Consider the following 19,278-nt stretch of genomic DNA (forward strand, 5'->3'; position numbering starts at 1 on the left):
ATTAAAAAAATTTTAATTCCATTTCTGGGTATATAAGTCCTAAAGGAAACTCAAGCACTCATGTGCTCGAGTTGGGTTCATATAGTACTACTTGTAAGAGCAAGAAACTAAAAACACTAATTGCCCACCAACAGGAGAATGGATAATTGTAGTGTTTTCATGTTGAATTATTATATCACAATGAAAACAAATGAACTACAGGTATAGACAATGTAGATTAATATGAACAATACCGGGGGTGGTGGAGCAAGCTCCAGAAAACACATACCACATAATACTCTTTTTATAAAATTCAAAAACAACTAAGACTATTTAGGAATGCACACATATGTAATAAAATGTTTTTGAAGGGAATGATAAAACAGTACAAGGAAGAAGCACACAAGTACAACAGCTGCAAGTAATTGTTAATTTTCGAATTCCTGAGTTGGGTATTTGCTTTACAGGTGTTTAGGTTACCAATAAGCAAATATAAATATATAAAAGTGAGTCATATGTGGATCCACAATAAATATATTTATAGTTAATCTGACTCTTGCACTAAATTAAACAAGGAGACCATTAGACAGAGGTGGTTCTAATATCTTAGCAAACTATGTAAGCAAACCCAAACCTAAGCCTGTAAAACCCAAGGACAACCAATCACAGCCAACTAGGTTTTCCAAATAAGGCAACCACACAGTTAATAGCTAATCAGATAATTTCCTTGCTTTGCTTCCTTCTCTATGAAAATCTTGCCCCTATGTATACCCAATCCAAATCGATTTTTGCTATAAAACAACTTAAAATGTTTAATACGGGGGCACCTGGGTGGCTCAGTCGTTAAGCGTCTGCCTTCGGCTCAGGTCATGATCCCAGGGTCCTGGAATCGAGCCCCGCATCGGGCTCCCTGCTCGGCGGGAAGCCTGCTTCTCCCTCTCGCACTCCCCCTGCTTGTGTTCCCTCTCTCGCTGTGTCTCTGTCAAATAAATAAATAAAATCTTTAAAAAAATATATTTAATATGCCTCAGTTTATCTCTTAACATACCTGAAGTCCACTGGGAACCATAAAATAAGTAGAATGAGATAAAAATGAAGACAAAAAGAAACTGAGGCTCAGACAGGTTAAATGACTTGCCTGAGATTAGAAACACAGTTGGGAACTGAATCCCAGCGTGTGTGTAACTCTGGAACCCAGGAGGTCTCCACCCTGCCACACTGCCTTTTTTCAAAAGGCAGCTCGTTAGACTTCTCGGCTGAATCTGACTAATGATATTCCCTCCATATTCCCTTTACTACACTACTATGGCTTTCATGACTCCAACTTCCTAGATCCTCCTTGTACTTCACTATTGTTTCTGGGTTTGTTTGTGTTTTTTGCGTCTCCCCCCACCCCCATTCCCAGGATCCGTCTTCAGCCAGCTAGTTAAGAAACTTTCCTCCTGGGAGAAGGGAAAGATAAAGGAATAGGAGATACATATGAGCCATCTCTACATTCCATTACAAAAAACAAAAGAAAACAAAACAAAACCCACAACCACCACAGGGCTGCCTGGCCGGCTCAGTTGGTGGACTGTGCGACTCTTGATCTTAGGGTCATGAGTTCAAGCCCCACGTTGGGTGTATAGACAGCTTAAAAATCTTAAAAAAATTTTTAATTATACAAAAAACACAACTAAGAACAAAACACACAAACAAAAAACATCAGAAGGGTACAGTGTAATTGTCAAGAAATTTCACCAATGGTGATTTTTACTCTAGGTCAAACTGGAGCTATTCATGATAATCTCTGAAGTGGTACTGAAATTGTAGATGAAAGCAATTTTAAACTAATAATTTAATAGAAATTAGTTTAATATCAGCACAGTGTTTTTCAGTTACCTTAAGTTCTTTTTCAACATGAATAATTCAACATAATCGAAATTACTCTATTATATAATGAAAGCATTGTAAGTTGAGAAGAAAGCAGCATATTAGTTATTTTTTAAAAGTTCAGCTGTGCCAGTTACACATATAAAAAAACCAATGAGCCACTGTATCCACACCAATTAAAAAAATAATACAGTTGCATAATTCAGCCCTCTCTCTCCAAAGCAAGGCATTATGTAGCCTGTACAATTATAGTGCTGTTAGTGAACAGCCATTTTCATCTATATGCGACAAGGACAAGGAAATATGAATATTTCTCAGCTACTAATAATTTTCATACTGATCATGAAAGCTCGCAAAGCATGAAAGAATATTTTAAGTTGTAAATTCAGGCATAAAACTACTTTCGCTTACTAAGTCTATTCATCAGAAAAATTCAAGTTTGTTATTATAATCCCTGATGTTCTGTTTCTCTTTGCAATGTGTTAATTCCTATACTTTGTAAAATTAAAAAAAAAAACTGCAAACCCATAATGAATTAGATATTTAAAGCTTTTATGATCATTCTTAGCATGGAATTTAAAAGCACACTTGCCTATCCACCCCAAGTATTCCAGATACAGATATTCCCATGGGGCTTTCACAAGAAGTTAGCTAAAAATCTAGGGCTGCAGGGGGCCGATGGATAAGACAGAAAAACAGAAGTTAGAGCTGCTGAAACTGGAGCATCAGCATTCAGGGTTTTTTTTTTTTTATTATTTCTCATCCCATTGAACACTTAAATGTCCCCAAAGTAAAAATTTCTGCCTCTTGTGAACTGCAGGCAGTCTGTGTTGTCTGTGTTCCAGAAAATAAATAAGGTGCTATTCTTCAGTCTGTTTCCCTTCACCCAACTGGTATGTTGTGGCATGGTTCATTACTTTTTTTTTAGATTTTTTTATTTGACAAAGACACAGAGAGAGAGGGAACACGAGCAGGGGGAGTGGGAGAGGGAGTAGCAGGCTTCACTCGGGGCTCGATCCCAGGACCCTGGGATCATGACCTGAGACGAAGGCAGAACTTACCGACTGAGCCACCCAGGCACCGTGGCATGGTGCATTCTTTCACCATTTACCGAATGCCTATCATGTGCTAAGTCCTGAGGCTACACATGAATACGACAGGCCCAGCTCCCCCAGGAGTTCATAGTTCAGTAGGAAAACAGACATTTAAGTGCATACTCACATAGGTCCATAATCCCATTATCCGAAGCCCTAGCACCAGGTGTGGCTCAGATTTGGGAAGTTTTCAGATTTTATAAAGGTGTGGACCCTGGGGCATCACCCCATATAATCAAGGAGTATTTCTGTAGCAAAACATAAGCACATTCACCACTAGGTGGGGAAAAACAGACTAGCAGGTTTCATGTTAGATCAGGCCAGGTTGTGGCATGAAATGAGTCCAAATCACATAAGGTTTTGCCACTAAGTGATATATGAAAAAAACCTGCCATTTTCATAGCATTTTGGATCTCCAATTTGTGGATAAGAGATTATTGACCTGCAATGCCTAAGAGGAAGATAACGTGGCACAAAGTCAGGACAAGCCCAGAACTGAGGCATTAGTAGGAGTTAGCCAACCAGGAGACAGCATTCATTGAGCACTTTTGTGCCATGCACTATTCAAAACTCTCCACAGTAACTCATTTAATGGCCTCAAATCAACCTCAGAAGGGAGGGGCTGGGGAGCCTGGGTGGCTCAGCTGGTTAAGTGACTGCCTTCGGCTCAGGTCATGATCCTGGAGTCCCAGGATCAAGTCCCACATTGGGCTCCCTGCTCAGCAGGGAGTCTGCTTCTCCCTCTGACCCTCCCTCCTCTCATTCTCAAGCTCATTCTCTCTCTCAAATAAATTTTTTAAAAAGAAAAAGGGGGGCTAATATCATCCCCATCCCCATCCCACAGAGGATGAAACTACAAGTTATGGAGGTTACTGTGCTTACCTGAGTTCATATAACCTAATAGCTTGCTGGCTCACTGGAAGTATCCTTACTGTGTGATCCCAGAAATTGCTCATCTGCTCTGACTCTCAATTCCCTCATCAGTAGAGTGGAGATACCCCATGGGATTGGTTGGGGAATTAAATATATACATTTCACAAAATGTTCTTGGAACTTTAAGTGAGGGCTAATTTGGCCCAACAAGGGAAATATACAAAGACACTACAACCAGAAACACTACTCAGGCCATTATCTGTATCTGGATCAGTAGATATAATGCAAAATACTTTAAACAAAAAAGAAAAATACAATTATTACCAGAAAGAAACTTTTTCATGGCCTCAGCATCCCAGTTATGCTGCCCTATAACCCCTTTATTCTCTCCGTAATTCCTTGAGAAGCGCTGAAGATCCCTCCCTGGGAACTCTGGAGACCTGTTTGCAGGGAGAGGACTCTATCCCTATGCCCTATTATATACACCAGGACTCTCTAGTGAGTGGGGAGGAGAGAAGAGAGATTCAAAAGGGGAAAGAGGGTAGGAGAAAATATCCAATTATGTGAAGACCTTTCTCAAACTATACCCACCTCGTGAAGACAGCAGTACCTGGCCCACCCCACTCCAATGCCTTGACTCCTAGATTGAAGCACTGTTAATTACTGTTATACCCTTCAGGTGTGTAAGGGAAGAAGCATGGCTGATAACCACCGATTCAACTAAACAACCTCATCAGTGGTTCTCAACGTGTGGGGACCACCACCAGCAGCAGCAGCATCACTGAGGAACTTGCTAGAAACACACACTTTTAGGCCCTTTCCCAGGTCTAAACAACAAACTCAGGGTGGAGCCCAGCGATCAGTGCTTAACATACACCCTGATTCTGGTGCCTCCTACAGTCTGAGAAACACAGGTCTAAACTCGTTTACATAGGAAACAAATCTAAAACCATTTGATTGAGGGAAGGTTCAAGAATGTGTGTTCATTTAGGGGCAGGCGCCTGGGGGGCTCAGTCGGTTAAGCATCCAACTCTTGATTTTGGCTCAGGTCATGATCTTGGGGTTGTGGGATCGGGGCTCTGTGCTCAGCACAGAGTCTGCTTGAGGGTCTCTCCCTCTGCCTCTGCCCCTCCCCCCACTCTCTCTAAAATAAATAAATGAATCTTAAAAAAAAATTCTGGGGCACCTGGTGGCTCAGCTGGTTGAGCATCTGCCTTGGGCTCAGGTCATGATCCCAGGGTCCTGGAATCGAGCCCCACATCGGGCTCCTTGCTCAGTGGGAAGCCTGCTTCTCCCTCTCCCACTCCCCCTGCTTGGGTTCCCTCTCTCACGCTCTCTCTCAAATAAAATCTTAAAAAAAAGTTCCTAAAAAAACCTAAATGGCATTTATATTATCTTCCTGGTCAAACAAAACATCTAAATACTTTAAAAAAATAAAGATAGTACTTGGAATACATGATTATAGAAAAAAATCATTCCCATTTTTATCAGTTTAAATAGGGCAGAATTATTTCCCACATCTGAGTTGTGAAAATTTTTTGAATTTTTTCTTGAAGAATGCCTTCAGAATGGGAAGAGAGGAAAAAAAAAAGACTCTCCCCATATAAATTTCCTATTTCTCAAACATTCACAACTTAAAAATGTTTTTACAAAGAAATCATTAACAATTTCTTGACATATTTCAGGTGGTATCTTCCCTTTCCTCAAGGGAACAATGCATCTGGCAAAAACTTGAATTTTTTTGGCAGCCAGCACCTTCTTTAAAATAATCTGTATTTGGTCTTGCTTTTATTCTTTAAGAATATAAGAATGAAATAAACTCAAGAGTTGAAAGGGTAGCTTAGGAACCAGCTATCTTCTATCAGGAAATACCCAGGACACCTGAAAAGAGAGATACTTAAGGTTTTTAATTAAAGCTTAAACGCATTAATCTTTGCTAAAGTAGTGAAGTGTGTGAGAAAATAGCTGCCAATAGTGTTTCATGTATCTCTGGAATTAAGAAAGGGACTTTAGATTCTCAACTGCCAAAAGTAGCTCTTAATACATTTCTTTCTTTAAAAAAAAAAATCTTGTGATTTAGTTTTCTTAACAAGTCACAACATGATCAGTCCACACAGTCAGAAATCAACCAACAAGAAAACAAGCTCTTTATCCAGGTATCATAAACAGATCCACTGGGGGTGAATGCTTTGGATAAGAATTAGGGGGTCTCGGGGCGCCTGGGTGGCTCAGTTGGTAAGCATCTGCCTTCGGCTCAGATCATGATCCCAGGGTCTGAGATCTAGCCCCGCATCGGGCTCCCTGCTCGGCGGGAAGCCTGCTTCTCCCTCTCCCACTCCCCCTGCTTATGTTCCCTCTCTCGCTGTGTCTGTCTCTGTCAAATACATAAAAATCTTTAAAGAAAAAAAAGACTTAGGGGGTCTCTCATTGAACAGGATTTGTCATCTTGGCAGAAATCTAAACTGAGGTGGTAAATTCCACGGCCCAATAAAATGTCATGCATAAAAGTAAAAAAAATGGACAGGTTTTCATGGAATTAAAAGCAAATGGATTTTGTTGTTTCATTCCAACACATTTTTACATTTGCGTGTTATAAACAGAACATGTGTGACAACTGTAGTGTTTTAAACTATTTGCCATTTATAAAAGCTGAGCGTTTCATCATAAATTCTTTAGGTTTAATTTTTAAATTATGAATTACAAAAGTATCCTTTAAATCAAGGAAAAGAAGGGAAGACCTCTTTGAGGCAAAGGTAGTAAGAAAACCTAAAATTATAGTAATATCAGGTACTACATAAAAACCTGATGCACAGTGCATCTTTTAAATGTAGAGTGCACGTGTCTCCATTCTTTTAGTGTATCCTGCCTACAGAAGAAATGAACACTATCCCGACCTACTGTCAATCCAAATCGTCATGTGATTCATTCTTCCACTCAACAAATGTGTTTAACACCCACCCTGCACTAGGCACCCACACACACCGACCCATCCCAACCAGAAAAGTTCATCTTCTCACGAGAAACTAATAATTATATCAGGATGGAAGGGCTGCAATAGAGCACATATTTAAAATGTTATGTCACCAAAACCAAATGTTTCATGAGAATATGACTGAACTTACCATACTAAGGATTTCCCTTAAACTGAAACTGTTTCTAGTATGCTTATATTTTTAGCTGCACTACCTCTTAAAGCAACACGTTCTATGAATTCACTGGCAGCTATATAAAATGGCAGGGAATTTCCTTTTAGTTAGTCCTAAAACTACCTTCTCTAAGTTGAGAAGCCTCTAATTTTAGTATTTCTAAGGCTCTGTGACTCAGACATTAGGAAAATGAATTATGAGTATGTAAATTACAAATCAACCTTCTCAGACTGTATTTTCTCAGATGACTTCACTCAAGTATTATTACCTCTTGGATTTTTTTTGATAGGACCATGTATGGTTCACCTCTGTATCACTAAGTCACAGTCTTAGGTCACTTCAAAGTCACATAATTTGTTTTTTTAACCAAAAACAATACCTTAAATTTACCAGAATTGATTACATATTACTCTTGATTATATCTAAAAAATATTTAAATGAATCCCATCGCTAAAGGATGAAAATATGACAACAGTGACCATCAGAATTTCAGCCAACAAATGTTTGTAAGTGCCCATCCAATAAATGTTTGTAAGTTTATAAATGTTTATAAGGCGTCATGATCTAGCCTATTTGCTAATTTGGCTTCACAGGACAAAATGTGACATGCAATTAACATATTCACAGAAAGGCAGCTAGCTACAACTCCATGTGTTCACAGCTTTAATAAAAGTAAAATATCTTTTTTTAAAAGTAAAATTATCTTAAAGTTACCAATAGTAACTAGAAATACAGTACATCACTCGGTGTCTTTCAGTACAGATCTCATTCTTTCTAACATAAAGCCATTAATACTGAGGCAGAAGGTAAAACTTTGGAGGTTTTACTAATTAAAAAGCAAATGCACCTATGTGATATTGGTATGAGATGAACAGATAGCCACCAATGCTACTCCAGGATCACACTTTATTTACCAAAATATCATACGATTGCTTTCTTGGGTTTAGACTAACAGCTAATAACCCACACTAGCTATCTGTGATTCCACTCCATGCTCAACTCCCTCCCCACCACTAAGGTTCTCAAAAGCCATCAATCCAAGGGGTCTTCTCTCTCCCAGGTGGCTTGAACTGTGTTTTAGCAGCACTCACCCTCACATACACCAATATTGCTCTTCAGCATTGCTGAAGAAACATACATTACATTCCTGATGCTTCACTAGCCCTTCATGATGTGTGAGACCACATCATCTCTAAAAAGTTTGGGAAGATGTTTCCTCACTGAAAATTAGCACAAAGCCATGCGTGAAATTTACATAGCAACATTTCTCTCCTTCTTTATACCCTAAGTCACAGAGGAGTATTTCTGTATGTGTTTTTAAGTATTTTTCCCCCAAAAGCTTCCCTAGTGGCACATAAATAATGAAATAATGAAATCCCTTGATAAGTTTTAAGTCCCATAAACGTTAACATATAGGGGTGCCTGGGTGGCTCAGTCATTAAGCATCTGCCTTTGGCTCAGGTCATGATCCCAGGGTCCTGGGATCGAGCCCCGCATCGGGCTCCCTGCTCAGCGGGAAGCCTGCTTCTCCCTCTCCCACTCCCCCTGCTTGTGTTCTCTCTCTCGCTGTGTCTCTCTCTGTCAAAGAAATAAAATCTTTAAAAACAATAAAAAAGTTAACATATAACCATGAAAACTAATATCTAAGTTAAAAAAAATTTTTTTATTAAGTAGGCTACTGCTTAATTTTTTTTTTTAAGATTTTATTTATAGGGGCGCCTGAGTGGCTCAGTCAGTTAAGCGACTGCCTTCGGCTCAGGTCATGATCCTGGAGTCCTCGACTCCCGCATCGGGGTCCCTGCTCGGCAGGGAGTCTGCTTCTCCCTCTGACCCTCCCCCCTCTCATGCACGCTCTGTCTCTCATTCTCTCTCTCAAATAAATAAAATCTTAAAAAAAAAAGATTTTATTTATGTATTTGACAGAGTGACAAATTTGACACAGTGAGAGAGGGAACACAAGCAGGGGGAGTGGGAGAGGGAGAAGCAGGCTTCTAGCAGAGCAGGGAGCCCAATGAGGGGCTCAATCCCAGGACCCTAGGATCATGACCTGAGCCGAAGGCAGACGCTTAACCGGCTGAGCCACCAGCCCCCCTAAGTTTAAAAAAATTTTTAAATACCAACTGCTTTGGTTTTTATATCATGTGACAAGACCACATTTTTCTTTTTTTCTTAAATGTTTGTATTTAAGTAATCTCTACACCCAACGTGGGGCTCAAACCCACGACCCCAAGATCAAGAGTCTCATGTTCTTCCGACCAAGCCAACCAGATGCCCTAAAACCACATTTTTCAAAAAGTTTATTCCTACTCCCACAACAGCTTCCCCAGAGACCCATTTCATAAGTAATGCACATAATGAAGATCCCTTGTTGACAAATTTCAATTGCCTTAAATAATTAGCTGTCCTCCATTTTTCTAATAAGTACATAATTTAATTTACAGAAGTCTAGAAAATAAAAAAATGTTCAAATCATTTCCTTATAAAAACATGGTCACTATAAGCCTTGTTAACTATCCTAAATACAATGTATAATCTATGTTGCATGCCAGTTAGACAACAAAGTCTCATTCAGCTTAAGGTGTTATTACTGGGTTTTTAATTTTACATTACTAAATAGTTAAAGCCCAAATTTCACTCTTTAAACAATTCCATGGTAAGGGTGTGTAGGTGGGGAACTCATAAAAACTGAAGGGGAAAAGAAAAATGAGTCAGCCATTGCTACATGTTACCGTAACAAAAATATCAAAAATCCCTCCACACAAACCCAGGGACCATCGTCCTCACCTTTGACTATTCCAAAGCAGTGTTCTCTCTCTACAGTACAGATTCTACCAATTTCTCCATAGCTAAAAATGTATTACAAGTTAGAAGATGAAGAAGAAACAGTAAGACTTCTAAAAACATAGTATTTTTGCATAAATAAGAATGAACATTTAAGGACTGTCACTCTTCAGTTGTTTATATAACAAAAAAATTACAAACATAAATCAACAGGAGAGCAATTATGGTAAATCCATACCATGAAATACTACATAACTGTTAGGATGAGAACCTCAGAGCTCTAAATACTTGCAAAGATGCCAGCACTGACACCCCCCGAGCAAATGCTCCCTTTTGGGGTTCCAACTGTAAGGTAAGCATTTTGGTGGGAGTATGCCCTCACCCAGCAAGGTATATACTAAGCTTCCTTGGTAATAACCAAACAACGCAGGAAACAACCCTGCTAAAGCCAAAACTGGGTAGGAGAAGAGGGGATATTTAAGCTATGTACTGCCTTCAATATTAAAGATGGACATTAAGAGAAACTTTAAATTTATGTTACTTTAGCAAGTCAGCAGTATGAGAGTGTTAAAATCATTTAATGTGATTGCTACTGCAAAACAAATTAAATAAGATATAACTTTGAGGGGCGCCTGGGTGGCTCAGTTGGTTAAGCGACTGCCTTCGGCTCAGGTCATGATCCTGGAGTCCGGGATCGAGTCCCACATCGGGCTCCCTGCTCAGCGGGGAGTCAGCTTCTCCCTCTGCCTCTGCCCCTCCCCCTGCTTGTGTTCTGTCTCTCTCTCTCTCAAATAAATAAATAAAATCTTTAAAAAATATTTTAAAAGAAAGAAGTATATTTAAGCAGGAATTATTTTAAATAGTCAAAACATTTTGGAGCTAGTTTTTTTTTTTTTACATCCTAAACCAGATCTCTCTTTAAATAGTGTCCTTTTTCTTGTCATTCTTTCCAATATTAATATGGTTAATTTAGAGGCTTACCAAAACTTAAAATTTTTTAATCTTTGTAATTTAAAAATTATCCAGTTTGTGGTCAAGATTTTTCCCTTTTTGTTTCTTCCTAGTGATGTACTGTACTTGTCTGGCTGCTTATCAGGATTATATCCACCAGAGGGCAGACAAAAGCAAGATGAAGCTGGGGAACAAAATTAACAACTTGTTAGCTTCCAGAGAAGCTTTAGCAGTTATCACCAAGAAACTTTACATTATACGATTCTCTGAGACAATCTTCTCCATTTGAAACAGTATTAGTTAAAATACAGCAAAAAAGCTGGAATATATTAATTCATGCATTTACTCATTCATTCAACAAATATCTGAGTTCCGACCACGTGCCAGACACATTCCAGGCTCTAGGGATTCAGCAGTAAACAAAACAAACAAAAGCCTCTGTTGTCATGGAGCTTTATTCTATATCTGTCTAGGAGACAGATAATAAAGCACATAAATAAACAACAATTTCAAGTACAGATAAGTACTATGCAGGAGAAAAAAACCTGCAAGAAGTCAGCGACAAGGCAGGCTATTTTTAAATAAATTAATCTGTAAAGCCTGAATGAAATGATCGAATGAGTCATGCCTTAAATGGGAGAAGAGCATTCCAGGAAGAATAAACAGTAAATGCAAAGGTCCTGAGGCAGAAACTAACCTGGCAAGCTGAATCAACAGAGAGGATTGTGAGGCTGGAGGGGAGTGAGCAAAGCAGAAAAGATTACAGGGGGTGGGCAGGAGACCAACCATGTAATCATGTCGGCCTCCTCACCACAGTAAAAACTTCAGATTTTATCTCATAGTAATGGGTTCTGCTGCCTGAGATTGGAAGCTGAAAGACCAGTTAGGAGCTACTGCTGCAGTCCAGGCCCCGGAAGATGGTGGTTTGACACAAGGGTAGTGGCAGCAAAAACAATAAAAAATAGCCAAATTTGAAATAATAATAATAAGTTAGAACCCATCAGAGTTGCCAATGGGGGAATAGATGTAGGATGAGTGAAACAGGAGAATTAAAGATTATTCTTAGAATTGTTAGCCTAAGCAACTGGGTGGATGATAACACCATTTTCTGAGGAGAGTAAGAAGCTGTCGCCAGTGGAGCAGGATGAAAATCAAAGTCCATGTTCCAGAAGCCAAGGGAAAATTGCTTCAGCAGGAAGGAGTTCTCCATTACCCATGTGAAAGGTGGCCGAGAGATCTAACGTGGCAAGACCGATGTCACTGGTGACCCTGAGAAGAATGGTTTTTTCACAGCACAGGAAGGATAAAGTCATTCTGGAGTGGATTTAGAAGAGGGGAGCCAGGGAGCTGAGGAGTAGATACAGCCTACATGGAATCCTTCAAAGATTTTTTGTTGCTGTTTTTGGACACAAAGTAGCTTTATTATTTTTTGAAGTTTTATTTTTAACATTTCATTTTTTTTAAAGTTCAAACAAAGCTGAAAAAGGTAGTATGGTGAGTAAGTACTCTTAGACCTTTCACTTAGGTTCACTAATTGTTAATATTTGCCATGTTTGCTTTATCATTCTCTCTTCATATGTAATAATTATTGCTTGTCCATTTTGAGATTAAATTGAAGATATTTTGACCATTTACTTCTAATAAATCACTGTGTATCTTCTAAGAACAAGGACATTGTCTTACATAACCACAGTACAATGACCAAATTCAGGAAACTTAATATTGATGCAATACTATTTTTTTTAAAGATTTTATTTATTTATTTGCCAGAGAGAGACACAGCGAGAGAAGGAACACAAGCAGGGGGAGTGGGAGAGGGAGAAGCAGACTTCCCGCTGAGCAGGGAGCCCGATGCGAGGCTCGATCCCAGGACCCTGGGACCATGACCTGAGCCGAAGGCAGATGCTTAACGACTGAGCCACCGAGGTGCCCTGCAATACTATTATTTAATATCCAGTACTTACTCAAATTCTGCCAATGTCCTGATGTCAGTTAGATTTTCCAATCCAAGATCCAATCTAGGATTATGCATTGCACTTTGTCAGGTCTCTTAAACTACCTTCCTTTATTTATTTATTTTTCGCATTCTTTCTTTTTTTTTAAGATTTTATTTATTTGAGCAAAAGAGCGCACACACAAGAAAGAGAGAGAGCACGCGGGTGCACAAGCAGGGGTAGAGGAGAGGGAGAAGATTCCCTGCTGAGCCGGGAGCTCGACGGGACTCAATCCCAGGACCCTGGGATCATGACCTGAGCTGAAGGCAGATGCTAAACCGACTGAGCCACCCAAATGCCCCACACATCCTTTAATCTAGAACACTTCCTTTGCCTTTGTCTTTCATGACATTAGCACATTGGAAAAGTCTGTAGAACGACCCTCAATGAAGGTCCCTCAATTGTTTCCTCTATGTAGATTTTGGTTATGCATTTTAGAAAAACCACAGAAAAGTAATGATGTCCCTAGTTCAAGCACATCAAGAGGAACCTGTTTTGTTGTTGTTTTTAAGATTTTATTTGTCAGAGACAGAGCGCGTGCGCACAAGCAGGGGGAGCAACAGAGGCAGAGGGAGAAGGAGGCTCCCGGCTGAGCAGGGATCCCTGCCTGATGCGGGGCTGGATCCCAGGACCCTGGGATCACGAACTGAGCTGAAGGCAGACATTTAACTGAGCCACCCAGGCACCCCAAGAGGAACCTGTTTATCCCGCTAATAGAGATGTTAACTTTCATCACTTGATTGAGATGGTGTCTTCCTGATTTCTGCACTGTGAAGTATTCATTTTCCCCTCGGTCATTAATCTCTGGAGAGACCACTGGAAACCGTATTAGTACCCTTTTCCCCATCCAATTTTCTCCATTAGTGACACTCATGTGAATCAACATGACCATGATGGTGGTAAACCAGTCACTCTTCTAATTCTATTGCTCTTTCTACATTTTTACTGGCAGTCAAGTGAAAATGCTTTCTCCTTTTCCTTTATTTATTATAAACTTGTGGATTCTTATTTTATTCAATGGGTTATAATCTGTTACTATCATTATTCATTTTCAGGCTCAAATTTTCCCAGATTTGGCTGTTCAGGCTAGTTCCTATGTCCTTTTGATGTGCTACCACCATTTGGGGGAATACTTCCTAAACTTGTGTTCTAGGTTCTTCTACTTTCCCTGCCCCAGCCCTAAAATCAGCCATTTAAATATGGGCACTACTTGTGCTCACTGCTACTAGGGTGTCATTGCTTCTAGACCTTTCCATCAGACAGAGCTAGGAAATATGTAACTCTAAATCCAATCCAACACCAAAGAGTGCTTCACTGCCTTCTTCCATTTCATATCTTTATTTCCCTTCTCCCACAGTGAAAACCCTACCTCAAAATATATCAATGAATTTGGGATGCCTGGGTGCCTCAGTCGGTTAAGTGTCTGGCTTCAGCTCAGGTCATGATCTCAGGGTCCTGGGATCGAGCCCCACATCAGGCTCCTTGCTCAGCGGAGAGCCTGCTTCTCCTCCCTCTGCCTGCCTCTCCCCCTGCTTGTGCTCTCTCTGTAAAATAAATAAAATCTTTTTAAAAAAATCTATGAATTTACTCATTTGCTCATTTCTATGATACATACAAAATAGTCCAAGACTTGCTATATCTCTACCACTATAAAAAACCAGTTTACTACTCAGGACTCAAGATTTTTTTTTTTTTTTTTTGGCAGTCCTTTCTATCTTTAGATTAAAGGTAGATAGTCAAAGTGGTGTGTTAAAAACTTACCTGGATTTTTCTTTTCTTCAGAGAATTCATGTTATTCATTGAAATATAGTTGGTTCCTTTGTTCCTATTTGTATTAAATTTTGGAGGAGTTTTCTTTCAAACTTGTTAATTTTATTTTTGAACATATAAAACATAAACAAGTTTCCAAAACTATACAAAAAGATAAAATCACAGCAGTGCTGTTCCCTCCATTATGCCTTCTACTCAGTTCCTACCCACCACCCCCTATAGGTAACTAATTACTTTCTGGTTATCCTCTCCTGTATTTATTTTTATTCTCTCAAAAAAATTACATTTTCTAAAAAAAAAAAAAAAAAATGATGCTTTCTCAATGTGGAGCCAGAGACACGGGGCAGAATAATAGGTCAAGAAAAGAATTTTAAGATGGGAGACACAGGAGCGCCTGGGTGGCTCATCCCATCTGCCTTCGGCTCAGGTCAGGGTCCTGGGATCGAGCCCGAATTGTCCTCCCTGCTCAGCAGGGAGCCTGCTTCTCCCTCTCCCTCTACCTGCCATTCCCCCTGCTTGTGTGCTCTCTCTCCCTAATAAATAAATAAAATCTTTAAAAGAAATATCTTCTGGTTTAATTTGAGGAATATCAGAGGGTTCCCATATTTCAAAAGAGACTGTCATACTGTTTATAACCGTCCAAAATAGTTGTATCTATGGCTCTAGAAAACCCACATTAAAATGGGGTTATTATTTTGGAAGGATAATCAAGTTTTCATTACCTATTAATGTCAACAGGAGAAAATCTGCCCTTGCAAGAGGGAGGTCTTGAACTTTGAGTGAGCCAGACACTGAACCAGGAACAGAGAGGTGAGAGAATGGTTGACATGAGGATCTGCACAATAACACAGACGGGTAGTAACAACCATGCTGGAAAAACAAATCCACATCTCTGGCATGTCTTGGAAAATTTACAAATATGCTAACGAGTAACTGAGGGTCATTCCTCATGTCCTGGCACGAAGTCAATGTGGCACAGAGGAAAGAACGTGGACTTCAGATTCAGAGAGGTCTGGCCTTGAATCCCAGTTGAGTGACTAAACAGCTACATGACCACAGGCAAGTTATTTTAGATTTCAGGGGCATAGTTTCCTTACCTGTAGAACTGGAGAATGCCTCCTTTGCCAAGTTCATGTCAGATATAAACAGAATAATGTATAGCATCACCCCTGGCCCAGAACAAATGTCTAATAATTAGTCCCTACAACAAATCCAGGTTAAACCAGTCAGCAAGGTAAAGAAACTATTAACAAAGTGTACTTTAGTAACATGCCTGAAAAACTCGAGAAATCACACCATCTCAGGCAGTACTTGGTAAGGGCAGAAAAATGTCCGATACTTTGTTCCAATTCTCAATTTTCAAAATGTCCCAGAATCTATTTTTAAAGTGTAAAAATATGTGCCGACATACTAAAGGGCCAATGACTTAAAAGAAACAATTCTGGGGAGATGTTATCAAATGGTACAAACTTCCAGTTATAAGAGTACGCTCTGGGAATATAAGGTACAGCATGGTTACTACTGTTAACAACACTGTATTCTGTACTTGAAAGTTGCTAAACACAGCCACAGGCACACACAGGTGATGAATGTGTTAACCAATCTTACTATGGTGATCATTTTGCAATATATATGAATATAAAGTCATCACGTTGTTTACTTTAAACTTATACCATGTTATATGTCAACTGTATCTCAATAAAGCTGGAAAAAATAATACAAGAAGCAATTCTACAGGTTAACAAAGACCAATGACTCAGAATAACCCCCTAAACAATGCTTATGGCTCACAGAGATGAACCTGAATGTATTGCAAACCACGGTAACCAATTTTATAATTTAATAAATGTGTATACACAAGATAGTTAACCACGTTCAATAAAATATTTTAAAAGCTTCTATTTCAGTTTCAAATTCATCTACAAACAAAAATGCAACACGGAAAATCTTAAAATGATCTTTAGCCAAATACTGAAATATACAATAAACTTTCAGAGCCGCCAAAAGCTCCACACTAAAGAGTCTTAAAATGTACAATGGCAAAGAGACTCAAAGCATACAATTTTATGTATCCAAACCGTCCTTTTCCTCCACGACTAGAAAAGACTTCCCTTTCATCTTAAATAAGCAGTGTGTGCTCTGTGTTCTAGAAGATGTACTCAAAGGTCACAAGCTCAGTTTGCAACACTAAGAAGGAACGATAATAAAGCGTTCTGATCAACAATTAAATTTCAAATGTCTTAAGAAAACTTCCCAGCAGGGTGCTAATCTACACGCCGAGCTATTCTGCCAGTGGCCGAAAGAGAAAAAGATGTATCCACATCCTCTACCAAAAGAGAAGGGGAAGGAATGGGAGAAAAGGGAAGAGAGACACCGAGAGACAGAGAGAGCGAGATGCAAAATAACAAAGCATCGTTTCTATAAACAAATGAAAGTCTGTTTTTAAACTTTTGGAAATTCAGTCTTCCCTTACCGTATAGCAATAAATATCAAAGTAGAAGGCAATCATTTGTGTTCTGAAGCAGAAAAAGAATGTGGAGAGAAAAGGAAAACATTTTATCATGTACAGAATTTACAAGAATTCATATTCCATTACCCCGCGCCCCAATACTGGACATATCATTTCCAAAACAAATTTAACACGAAACCACTAGTCTCATTTTTAGCACTCAGCGGAAAACTTTTATGAGCTACCCAATAACCCTTCTGGGCAGTCCCGAATAACCGCTATTTTCAGGGCAACCACGAGCTCGCGCTGAGTCGCCCGGCGAGGCCTCGGGGCGTAGGGACCGACCTGGGGGGTCTGGAGGCCGAGAGACTATAGGCCGCCCCCTCGCTTCCCAGAGCAAGCGGTCCAGCGAACCGCCCAGGAAGTGCCCGAGGCGGCGGCCGAGGGGCTGGCCCCCGCGCGGGAGCACAGCTCGACCAAGGCGCGCCCGTCCCGTCCCTGCCGGGCAGGCTCCGCCGCCCAGAGCGCCCGACCCGACCAGCCCCACGCCACCACCGGGCGGGGTTCCGCGGGGGCGGCCCCGAGGCACCCCACGCCCCCTGCGGGAAGCCCGGGATCCCCCCGGGGGGCGCTCAGACGATCCGCGGCGCGTGCGATCACCGCCTACCTGGAGGGAGCTCGGGTCCGCGTCGACCGGCCGCTGCCTGAGTCCGCGGGGAGCTCAGCAGCCCCTCGAGCGCGGAGCCGGCGTGCAGAGCACAGCGCACAGCCGAGACCAGCGCCGCTGAGATCCGCCGGCCACACCCAGTCCCGCGCCGCCCAGCAGCCAACTCCGCGGCGCGCCGGGCCCGGGGCGGGGACGTGGCTCAAGGCGCGAGGCGCGAGGCACGAGGCGCGCGGGCCCGCTGGGGACGCGCCGCGGGCACGCGCGCGCCCTGGAGCGCGCGTCGCCGGGGCGGGGGCCGGGGGGCGAAGGCAGCGGGCACAGCGCGCAGCTTCTGCTTCCTATTTTCTCTCTCGTTTCCTGCTAGAAGAAGAAAAACATTAATTCCCAGGCAGTTTCGTTTTCTTGTCCTTGTGGCGCCTGGACGCCGGAGCACACTTCTGAGTTGCGCCCAAGTGGTGTGGCCGATTTCCTTCCTGGCACCTCAGAAGCCTCAGTTTGCTCGTGGGCAGGATGGGGGGCTGACGTAGAGGACCCCAAGGTCCCGTTTAGGTTTAACAGTCTGGAATTTTACGCTTAAGAAAGTAAACTGAAGCCCAGAGTCACACTAAATTGCGTTGGAATCCCAGCTCTACCATCGCTGGGTGACCGTGTACGAGACGTCTCAGGGACTCAGCTCGGTCATGGGCAAAATAGGGATGATACCTGCCTCATAAAGGTGCTAAAATATTAAATGAGATACCGTTTGCACAGAGCCTGCCTCTAAATAAATGACCAATCCTTGGAAGTTATTGTTACTGAGGAAACGAGGCCTTTCCGATAACCCTGGCAAGTCGCTCATCACTGCATGAGTTAAACATCATATGCATCTCAACCGACTTTTTTTTTCACATTTCTCCGGGTGTTTTATGTTTAAAATGTCAGAAAATGAATGCAACTACCCAATTTGCTTCCTCTGAAGTCAGTACCGCCCGGGAGCAGTTTTCCTCTCCCCACCCCCATCTTTCTTCTGAGTTAATTCCAGTTTGACAGTCTGTTGCTATAGCATTCCTTCTCTGACGTCAAACAATTTAAAGAAACCGCCCTGGGTAACAAATACTGCCGAGGAGTTCTTTGTGGAGTTTCTGTGCTGGAGAAAGGTTTGAACAATGTGAGAGAACTTTAACACCTCCGCAGCTTTGCATTCCTTCCTCGTCGGCAGCTTCCCACTATCACCTGGAATAAATCTCTTAGTACCTTAAAAGAGATGATGCCATGCGAAGCACAGTATCGTGGCGACTGTGCAGAAAATGTGGCCGTTTTGTATAAAAGCCAGACCATGACAAAAATGGAAACTGTTGTAGTGCTAGGATGATGAAATTATAGGTGTTTTTCCCCAAATTTTTCATTTTCCCTGATGTGGGGTGCTTTTTCCATGAAGAAGGAAGGAGAAATGTCAAATATTCTACATATCAAAGTGTCGAAAAGTTGATTGAGACTTGAATGGTTTGCATCTGTCACTGTTTTAATGATTAAATCCTGAGCTTTAGTACTGTCATTTTTAAAAGGAAGCAAAGGGAAATTATTATTTAGAGAATTCCTGTTATATACCTGGCTCTCTGCTTTCTTGTACTGTGCTTAGTTCTCATACTGACCTTACAATGTGCTCTTTATCCCCATTTTACAGATAAGAAAGATATTTTCTGTCTTGTTCTTGTGCCCTGGA

General features: G+C 41.0%; 1 protein-coding gene across 6 annotated transcripts in view; it reads right to left on the bottom strand.

Annotated features, from left to right (window-relative positions):
• GNB4 (G protein subunit beta 4) overlaps nt 1-17,753 on the bottom strand; it is a 55,180-nt gene extending 37,427 nt beyond the window's left edge. Inside the window, exons 1-2 of one of the 6 annotated variants that reach the window (XM_027585910.2) lie at nt 17,577-17,753; nt 16,934-16,976 (exon numbers count right to left, since the gene is read on the bottom strand). The gene's annotated coding sequence lies outside the window, so the exon portion shown is untranslated. Of the gene's footprint in view, nt 1-806; nt 837-14,451; nt 14,472-16,933; nt 16,977-17,254; nt 17,404-17,576 lie in introns of those variants that run through there. The other 5 variants (XM_027585911.2, XM_027585909.2, XM_027585914.2 and 2 more) reach the window with 5 other exon arrangements.
• Between the last annotated feature and the right edge of the window lie 1,525 nt (nt 17,754-19,278).

Source organism: Zalophus californianus, chromosome 1 (genome assembly GCF_009762305.2).
Source record: "Zalophus californianus isolate mZalCal1 chromosome 1, mZalCal1.pri.v2, whole genome shotgun sequence".
NCBI lineage: Eukaryota > Metazoa > Chordata > Mammalia > Carnivora > Otariidae > Zalophus > Zalophus californianus.